This window comes from Suricata suricatta, chromosome 3, assembly GCF_006229205.1.
Source record: "Suricata suricatta isolate VVHF042 chromosome 3, meerkat_22Aug2017_6uvM2_HiC, whole genome shotgun sequence".
Classification (NCBI taxonomy): domain Eukaryota; kingdom Metazoa; phylum Chordata; class Mammalia; order Carnivora; family Herpestidae; genus Suricata; species Suricata suricatta.
The window spans coordinates 8,411,757-8,421,287 of NC_043702.1; the positions used below are offsets into that span (position 1 = coordinate 8,411,757).

At 44.6% G+C, this 9,531-nt stretch overlaps 1 protein-coding gene across 14 annotated transcripts in view; it reads right to left on the reverse strand.

Annotated features, from left to right (window-relative positions):
• Positions 1–9,531, reverse strand: part of SP140 (SP140 nuclear body protein) — a 66,925-nt gene that overhangs the window by 46,646 nt on the left and 10,748 nt on the right. The window lies entirely within an intron of this gene.

Here is a 9,531-nt window from a genome sequence, read left to right on the forward strand (position 1 = left end):
AAGAAAGAAAGAAAGAAAGAAAGAAAGAAAGAAAGAAAGAAAGAAAGAAAGAAAGAAAGAAGGAAAGAAAGAAAGAAAGAAAGAAAAAGGAAGGAAGGAAGGAAGAAAGAAGGAAAGAAAGAAAAGCAAAGGGAAGGGAAGGGAAGGAGAGGGAAGGGAAGGGAAAGAAAAGGAAGGGAAGAAGAGAGGGAGGAAGGGGATCTTAGATCAGGGAAGGAAGATGACCTGGTTACAAAGAAACACAACAGTGAAGAGGAACCAGCATTTTCCTGGTGTGGGATGGGTGGGGAGAGATACAGGTAACAACAACAAGAAGACACTCTGTAAGGCACAAACAAGAAATGAGTATTGTTTGAAAGGCACAACAGAAAGTTTGAAAGGCACAGCTGTACCAGTGACCCAGGAAGTGATAATACAAAGTGCAGGAAACTAGCTCAGGTCACACCCCCCCCCCCCCCGCTTTGCAGCTGCATTTCAAGGCAACTCAGCAAAGATAGATGGAAAGGCAAGACTCAGAAAACATGAGAAAAAAATTCAAAAAATAGAGAAAGATGCTGGCTAAAAAAGGCAGATGACCAGAGCACACCTCCTGGAGGCAACACCCACTGCAGGGTCAGCGGAGTAGGGTGGGGGTGAAGGTAGAAAGGTTCTTTAGAACAACAGATGCTTCTGCCGTCCCCAGGACACGTGGACTTCTTGTCCAGGCCAGCGTCCTGGGGCACTCACTGGTACATCTGCCATGTTCTTGTCTGGAGGAGGACATGGGAGGCAAATGCTGTGTGAGTCAGAGGTCTTGGGGACACGGGGGGAGGGGCAAGGACAGGTGTTTCTCTGCGTATTGCACAGCCCTCCTACCAGTTTCTTGGCTTTGAGCCGCTGACCTGCAGCTCCCTTGAATACCAGGGTCTAGGCGGCGCCAGTAGCGACCTTCCTTGGGGCAGGTGGACAGTGCTTCAGTGAGCCTCAGCACGGGGAGCCCCAGAAGCTAACACATGTGATGTGGGAAAGGCATCCCCACAGTCCATGGAGAGGATTTAAGCCCTTGAGATAGTGGGAACTAACAGTAACTGCCATTCCTTCATACCCATGACCTGGGGCCATCCTGGTGACGAACATAATGTTAACTTGAACTTTATGACCAGGTAATTTGAATTCCTTCATTCCTTCATCTGACTTGGATGTATCACAGCATGAAAATACCATCACTTTCATTTTCCTCAAGCTTCGTTTATGACAAGTCAGCACATCCCATTCTTTACATTGACTTTTGCTTTTTCTCTGCTTAAAAATCGTTCATTACCTCTTTCTTTCCCAAATTATAAACTTCAAATTTCTTGGCACTGGGTGTCAGACTCTCAAAACTCCCCAACCAACTTCCCTTCTCAGAATTGGCTTCCAAACACTCCCTCCCAGGCTGCATGTTCAGCCCCACCATTCTGCCAGTCCACTGTTTGGGTCATGTTTGGTAGCATTCACAAGCTGCCTCTCCCCAGAGTTGGGTATTTCCCGGGTTTCTTTTGTGACATTTCCACTGTTTGCCTAGAGAAGTCAGTTGGCACACAACTGCACCAAATGACAATTTTTCTAAGACAAAGAAAACCTTTTAATCTTTGAACATTTCTACAAGTAACAGAGATACTTCCTCCTTTCTCACAAAAGTCTAGAATTCATGCCTTCCCGCCACCCCCAAAAAGGAAAGATTCAAATCCTATGTTTCTCAGCAAATTCAGGTCCTGGCCAAGCAATCATCTGTGTGGTTACTTGGTTAACATCTTTCATCCCCACTAATTATAAGTTTCATGAGGACACAGGTCATGTGTATTTTCTCCACCACTGTATTCTCTCTGTGTTTGCCATGTAGCAGTCACTCAATAAAATCAATCAGCAGGGGGATGACTTGAATGGCTCTTTTTGATTGAGTATATGCTGCCGAGAGATTGACTGTTGGGGCAATGTTTATCTGAGGCATGAGGAAGACCAGGGTAGAGATGGCTGTCCAATCAGGTAGACACAGGTAGGCATCCATCCTACATAAAAAGAAAAGCTCTGGGAGGAAACAACACCAGTGTTGGATTGTAGGAAGATGACTGAGTTCTTGTCTAGTTGTATTGGCTGATGGTCAGATTGCCAACTGTTTCCATTCTCATTTTGTTTCTCAGGCACCTGGGAGCTGTTTAGGACAGTTCAACTCCAGTTAGTACAGGTCTCACCAGGTGGGGGTGTGGGTAACACTTACAGTTGCCTGTGTTATCAGAGTAGCTGCATAAAGAGGGGGTCCTGTGGACAAGCAGAGCCAGCGGGGTCTGGCCAGGCTGGGATTGGTATCATTGAAGAGGCAATGAATTGTGCTCAACATCTGGTCCAAATGGGGATCTAAAGAAAGCGATCTGCCCGATTCACCTGCAGGCAGAGGCCAATATGTTGGGTCAGAGATGACCCAGTGACCCGGGGAATGTCAGGGCAGACTGGATCAGGCAGCCTGCAATAGTGTCTCATTTTTAATTTTCCCATCCAGTAAATTCTCCTGCTCCTGTTACAGGGAGTAATCTTCCTGGCATCATAACATCTGCCTGGCATGTGGGGGTGAATGGTGGCACAGGGGTGTGGTGGTAGTATTATCTCATCCTTTAGGCCAAGAGGAGCAAGGGAAGGAAGACAGGGTAACAGTCAGGGCAATCTGGGCCTGTAACATAGGGCAGTCCCTCACAGAGGCAAAAGACAGCAGGAGATGCTTTGACACATCCCTCCAGTCAGGAGGAAAGTTCCAAGAAAGGAGGTGGTAAGTGGAACAGGTACACAGTTGGTAAAAAGAGAAGATCCCTTTTGAGCATGTTAGGAACAGTAATATGCACAACTGAGTTAGGAGACAAGGCTGATTCAGCATCGGTGGGAATGATTCCATCCTGAGGGTAGGAAACCGTTATACAGGGAGAGAACAAACATAAAGAGAAGGACATCAGCCACAACTCAGAGCACATACATCTTAGGAGAATAAGGCATCCTGACACTAGTAAGTAGAAGAAGGCTAACAAGAGTTTGTGACTGCGGGTCTTTCCCATGAAGGCAGCAGTGACCGTGCGCTAGTTTTCAGGGGCTTCTGGGTTGAGTGAAATATAAACTATGAAAGCTTCACATAATCTTTCATAGAAGTCAGGCAGCTCTCTTCTGGCTTCTGTAGGACCTCAGATACCTTTGCCATGTTGGTGGGCTTTGGGGCCCCTGCTTTTACACCTTGGAGGAAGGTGAGTCGTTACCTTTCTAATCTGGCCCTTCCCACTTCTGTGTTGGGGTCCCAGCATGATCCTCTTTGGGCACAGCCTCCCGTGCCCAACTTCAATGTCTAGTTGTCCATTGGTCCATTGGTGCTTGAGTCGGGAGCCATTTTTCTGGCTTCGGTGATGATTCATCAGTGCTCTTTCATGTTGAAAAGGGTGAGCAGAAGCTGCCTAACAGTCGACCTACGCAAGGTGGTATATCTGGAGTATGGACTCTAGGAGATCTCTCATTACTTGAAGCTTTTCAGAGCAGGGCAGCACGTGGTGTTTCCAGTTGAGAAGGTCAGTAGCAAAGAACATTTGGTAGCAGAAAATTGATCCCCCTTCTTGTAGGGTCCAATTGGGGCCTGTTTTCTGAGGACCCCTAGTCTTGTACAATGGTAACTACATTGCCATTGGAGGTCTTTGACTTTGAGCTGTGAACCTAAGGTATCTTCCTACCAGTTCAGATGTCCCTGTTGGGGCAGACTGGCCATTGGCAGAGGCAAGACTGACAGGGGTGGACTGTCAGGCAGGTGAGGTTCTCCTCCCTCGACTGATGGGGTTCTGGGGGCATATGGTGGTGGAAATGGAAGGACTTCTGAATTTTCATGGAGAATGGGGGTGTGGGGGTTTTTGTCTGTTTGTGGGGGGTTTTTTGTTTGTTTGTTTGTGGTTTTTTTGCTATGAGGTTTTCTTTCTTGTCTGCACCACTAAAATCTTACATTGTCCCTTACTATTAACAGAGAACTGGACCCAAAGAGCCTTGACTTGGGCTATTTCCAGCCAATGGTCAATGTATGGGAATTGATCCAGGTGGCCAGGGCCCAGGTAATTACCTTACAAACAGCTAGGGCCAGCCTACATAGAACATAGGCCATTCTAATTCACAGAGGGTGCATAATTTCCCATGGGTCAATTTAACTCCATAGTCATTTGAAAATTCCTTTTTAAAATTCTTAATCATACATTCCAAAGCAGTTGGTTTTGAGGCATTTCCCCCCATCCTGATATCTTAGATGGGTCCCTCCCAATGTACAGTGTTGCAGGACAAACATGAGGGAAGAGGTCATTGCATCCGCCTCCCCTCACGGAGATTAGATGCCTCAGCATTGGCAGGTCAGTATAAACCCCTGACTCACATCAGGCCTCTGCAGACCTGATTCTGCCTTGAGTGGTATGAGGTCATCACAAAATCACAGGATAGGACCCACTCAGGCTCCATAGCCAAAACCATGGAGCACAGGCACTCACACACATTCAGACAGATCTCGGACTTCTCTCCAGGATTTCCTTGTTCTACTCAGCAACTATGTCATCTGGGAGGTGATCAAGCTCCCTTTCCGCCTCAGGGGTGGGCCTGAACTCGGTCTGAAGTCCCCAGGGACACTTACTGATCCATCATCCTGGGACAGGCCTTTTCTGTTCCCTCCTGGAGCCTGTTGGAGTGTGGTAGTGGCTGACTACTGCTGGGATCAGTAAGGGTCAGGGTCCAGTGAAATCAACAGTAGTGTGCCTTCCTTTCCATGGCAGGGGCGCACAGTGAGTGGCCTCTCTGCTGGATTCCAACAACAGTGGCTCAAGAGGCCAGCACAGATGTCTGCTTCCTGGCCAACACACCAAAAATGTTACCGCAAATACTTGGCATACAGGAAGAGACAAGCAACATGCACTTAGGGAACCAGAAAACTGTTTATTTCTCACTGGTGCTGGCCTAGCAAAGTCACCACCAAAGGCTGAGCCCCAAGCCCTGGCACTGGCCTTCTTTTATGCCTGGCTAGCTTCCAGGTACTTTGAAACTTTAGGCTGCACAGGTGAACAGGATTGTAGGGACTCAAGGGGAAAAAAAGCGTGGGGGGACACTGTCAGTTGTGCTACATGGGCAGTTGGCTGATGTAAGAGGCAAGCAAGAAAGCATGCAAGCAGGGTATCCAACTTCAGACATCTGTCTGACCGTTTTTACCTGCTCTTGCCGGCTTTCCTTCTCACTTAGAGGATGTTAGGGGATGCGATTAACATTTCAACTGGTGGGCTCAGAGTAAGCAGGCCCTCCATATGTGGGTGGGCCTCATCCAATCTGCTGAAGGCCCACATAGAACAAAAGGACTGACCTCTCCATGTAAGAAGGAATTCACCAATAGACTGCATTCAGAGTGAGACTGTACCATTGACTCTGCTGGGGCTCCAGCCTGCTGGCCCACATGGCAGATTTTGGAATTTCCAGCATCTATATTCATGTGAGCTCATTCTTTATAATAAATCTCTTTTACACACACACACACACACACACACACACACACACACACACACACATTTTGTCTTTTTTGTTTCTTTGGAGAACTCTAACTAATACAGATTAGTTTTTTAAAAAGTTTACAGACAAAAAATAAATAAAAAGCCAACTAAGATAATATCATAGACCCTACCACTGAACAGCAGGATTTTTTTTTTAAAGTAAGGTATCCCTGTATTTGCCTTTTTTCCATGTATCATTTATTTAAATGTGTTCATATTGATATTTTTAAGTCAAACCAGTGCATTTTAATTTCTGTGTAGTAATATTTTACATAAATAGAGACAATATTTATTTAATGATCCTTTACTGGTAATTGTTTAGGGCTATTCCAATTTTTTGCTATTATGAGTAGTATTTTGGTAAACATCCCTGTTTATAGCTCCTTATGTGTATGTAATTTCTTAGCATTTGCACCTAGAAGTGAATTTCCCAGTAATGGGGTATACTACTTTCCAAACTCTAAGTTGATAACTTCTTTTTCAAAATGATTTATCAGTTTACAATCCTGTCAGGATTTCACAAGAGTTTTTCCTCTATACCTTTGTAGACCATAAGTATTGTCATACTTCAAAATTTCCACCAATCCAGGTATAAAGCCAACTTAATTTTGTTTTTGTCTGTATTAGGAAGTATTTTTTGCAGTTAAAGGAATACATGTAGCACATATGATCTTTCATCAAAGCAGAAAAGTTCTCTTGAACTCTTCCCCAAGGTTCTTTCCCTTTGTCTATTCTGTCTTCTGTGTTTCTTGAGATTCCACCATATATTATATAATTAAAATCACTGACTTAGACAAAACCATGCAAGTAATGCTATTCTGCTACATAATGTTATGAATCTGTAATGAATATGTTATGAATTTTATGAATATAGTCTCTGCCTAGAAAAAGCTTACTCTGTTTCAAGAACAGCTTGGTTATTGTTACAGGCGAAGATGAAAAGACCACCAAATGCTAAATAGAAGCAAGGCAAGGTTTTATTACGGCAACCACCTCTGAAAATTCTCCTGCCTAACGTGTTCTGTTATCTGTTTGCCTCTATTAGATGGAGCAGGATCACTCTTGGCTATTCCAGATTGTTCACTGACCCCACTGTGTGGTATTATAAATAGGAAAAGGAAGGTCTAATTTTGAAAAACCATGTTCAATTTTCCCATTTCATAAGGAACCTTCACAAAGTCAAGTGCAGGTTCTGGATACAGATTACTTGGTAACAAATCCTGGTTTGCTATTTGCTCTAACCTTGACCAACTTCTGAGATTCAGTTGCCTGAATGGGAGTAGTGATAGGATCTGTTTACAAGATTTGGAGAAGCTTGAATAAGATGTGTTGTGTTGAATGTGTAGAGCAAAGGAACAACAAGTCTCCTTAGCTAACAACAACTGGAAGAAATCTCAAGATGTAAGAGAGGTAGACTTCTCCATCCCATAGAGGCAGGGCTGAATGACATTCCACATAATAAAATTGGCTCAAAGACGCCCACTCCTATGGTACAGTTTCAATGAACAACAGTCACAGGAATACGTATTTTTCTTTTGTTGAATATAAAGACTTGTGTGTACATTCAAAACAAGGACTCTCATCGTTCTGTGTCTAAACTTGCTTATGTAAGTGTTATCCATCCACAGAGACCTGTAAGAACCCTGCATTTCAAACATTATGGCCATGCCTAGGAAAAGTAACTTTTTTAGTGTTTTTCTGTAAGTTTACTTATTTATTTTTGAGAGAGACAGAGACAGATTGAGGGGGGAGGGGCAGAAAGAGAGGGAGACAGAGAGAATTTCAAGCAGGCTCCACACTGCCAGTGAGCACGGAGGCCATGCAGGGCTGGAAACACACAAAACCATGAGATCATGACCTGAGCTGAAACCAAGAGGAGGCTTAACGGGCTGAGCCACCCAGGTGCCCCCTAATGTTTAAACTTAAAAAGCTTTGTAATTCTGACTCTTACTTGAGAAATGGTTCCCTTTGCTGATGGTGTCTTGAGAGGCTTCTCTTTAATTCTAAAAGGTGTAAACATTTAGAAGATTTGTTTAATTCCATTATAAGGGGCCATTGGGACCTTCCAACATAAGGATGCATTGGAATAGAATGAAACCCATTCCTTTACGGAATCCCTTTAAAAAAGAAAAAGACAAGGGCACCTGGGGAGGGGATCATTCAGTTAGGCAGGTAAGCTTCAGACTCCGGATTTTGGCTCAGGTCATGATCTCAAGATCATGAGATTGAACCCCGCATCTCTCTCCTTCTTCCTCTGGCACTCCCTGGCTCGCTCGCTCTCTCTCTCTCTCTCTCTCAAAAAAAAAGACTTCTGGTTAAAGATAGTTGATGGAAGACAAGTGTTTCTCTTCCCTCAGACTAGAGGGTTCCCTAACATGAGAGTAATGGAAATAGTCACATGACGATTAAGGGAAAAGAATTAGAGGAGAAATTAAAGCCAAAGTCTGAAAGAGACAAAGAGGCGTGAGCAGAAACGGCTGCTGCTTTCAGAAGATCATCCCAGAGCCTGTCTTGCAGCGGGCCTGGGAGGGAGATGCCAGCAAAAACCAGAGGATTGCTTGAAAGGCAAAACACTAAATGATCTGCCCCCAGCTGCTTTCTGACCCCAATCCAGGCAAGAGACTAGAGGCTCCTTCTTAAGAAAACATAGATGCCTCAGGAGAAAGAGCCCTTCCCCCTCAGACATCAGGGATTCCCTTAGCCAAGCCCACAGGTTTTCAAGCTGGTCTTCTTAAATGGGATTCCAAGCTAGCTCTTCAGGACCGGGCCCTCAGGTAGGAACACAGGCCACACAGACCGGTGCAAACCTATCTCAGGAAGAAATAGAACCAAGATGAGCAAAGAACAAAAATTACCCCAGCGTAAATAGAAATAGTGCCGGGAATGGAAAAGAGTTTCCAAAACACAGAAGTGTGGTGGGGACGGGAGAAGATATTGTGCCCAGGATGCCCTGAAGAAAAGATCGAACAAAAGAGAGCGTGCCTGGAAATTTAAAATGAAGAAAAATAAACTAAAGCTAAAATAAAAGAGGGGGGGGGAAGGCTAGCTAACATGGCTGTAAAATGAGGAGAGAATTGTCCCAGAACATAGCTGGTAAAAACCCTAAAGCGGGGGGAACACCTAAATTTGAAACTCTAAATGTCAGTTATGCAAATCTATAGATTCAGAGATAAAAGGAAATGACTAAAATCATATGCTATTCATTTGTGAAGGCAAGATACTTGTGCAAGGTACCCTGCAGTGAACGGAGCATCATGTACACCTGAAACTAATGTAACACTGCGGTCAACTATACTTCAAATAAAAAACAAATAGCCGTGTAAGGGCTCCAAAAATACTGCAATCCTGCACAATCTCTTCGGGCCACCCAATTTTCAACGCTCTCGTTCTTTACCTCTGGGTAAAGGTAAGATTGCATCTCCCTGCCTCCTTGGACTGATAGGTATCACTTTGGCAGAATTCAAAGCCAGCACCTGATTAGCCACGCTCACTGTTCCTCTGTTACAGCAGCTGTCATCTGCTGTGACAGTCACTCAGCAGCCAAGTCCCAAATGAGGGTTCCCTGAAGCAGAGGCGAGTGACCCACTACGATTTCAGAACTGTGGGTTCCAGTAGAATAGTCCACTCTGTTCTTATCAACGCAGTCTCTCTAGGACACATTATCCGATGATGTATTACAGTGAGAGATTCAGGAAATCAACACCAGCAAAGTTTTGTTATTAACGAAATGGAAGGTAGCGCCCAAACCAGTGAGAATACTGACGTCTAAAAACCTCAAGTTTTGGGTGTCATGCTGAGTGAAGTAAGCCAGGCAGAGAAGGACAGAAACCATATGTTTGCACTCATAGGTCTAGCAGGAAAACAAGAGAGACCTAATGGAGAACCAGGGGGAGCGGAGGAGGGAGAGAGAGTTGGGGAGAGAGAGGGATGCAGAACTTGAGAGACTATTGAATGCTGAGAATGAACTGAGGGTTGAAGGGGA